Genomic DNA, 780 nt, shown 5'->3' with positions numbered 1-780 from the left:
TATCTACACTATTTTATAGCAATTACTTAATTTAAGATCCATATTGTTTGTTGACTCTATTTTGCCTCTACACCATTTATATTTTGTAAAATGTGACACTTACCAATGATTAAGCCTGCAGAAAAATCGTGGTGGATACCAATCTTACGTAACGTTTCAAATATTTGATATGCTAATTCTCTGGTAGGAGTTATGATTAGTGCTGCTAATCCTTCAGTACGATTCCATTTGTTACAATACAATATTTCCAATACCTAATCAATTTAACAATATTATGATACCTAAAACGACTTTAAATGTTTCTAGTAGTAGCACAGGTTTAGTTACCGGTATTAAAAAGGCTAGTGTTTTACCACTACCAGTCTTTGCTGCACCTAATATATCCTCACCACGTAGACTATAACCAATGCTTTCACGTTGTATTTCAGTAGGCACAAAGTATTTGTTATCTTTCAATCCCTTTAATGTTGGTGCCGACAAGGGAAAATGTTCAAATTTTTCAATAGCATTTGGATCAATCTAAAAAAAAAAATAATTGAGTCAAATTTTATATTATGTCCTACAGCATAGTAATACACACATACAATTAATATAGAGTACTAACAGACTCGTAGCTCTAAAAAATCAAAAAATATACAATACACGATCCCCTCAACCAGTGGCGCCGAGTACGCACTTATGGTGGTTCAAATGAACCACCTAAAATGGTGGGTGGGTGGGGACCGGGTGGATGGGTAAAAAATTATCCAAGATAATTAATACTATTACTAAAGTAAGTAG

At 33.3% G+C, this 780-nt stretch overlaps 1 long non-coding RNA gene across 1 annotated transcript; it reads right to left on the bottom strand.

Moving 5' to 3' along the window:
- LOC115034615 lies at nt 1-575 on the bottom strand. The gene is made up of 2 exons (XR_003839951.1): nt 328-575; nt 1-254 (listed from the first exon to the last, which is right to left on the bottom strand). It is a non-coding gene; the product is annotated as an uncharacterized LOC115034615 (long non-coding RNA).
- Nucleotides 576-780: the final 205 nt, after the last annotated feature.

The sequence above is a fragment of the Acyrthosiphon pisum genome, unplaced genomic scaffold (genome assembly GCF_005508785.2).
Source record: "Acyrthosiphon pisum isolate AL4f unplaced genomic scaffold, pea_aphid_22Mar2018_4r6ur Scaffold_16394;HRSCAF=17057, whole genome shotgun sequence".
In the NCBI taxonomy this organism is placed as follows: Eukaryota; Metazoa; Arthropoda; class Insecta; order Hemiptera; family Aphididae; genus Acyrthosiphon; species Acyrthosiphon pisum.
This window is presented reverse-complemented; position numbering and strand designations above follow the sequence as displayed.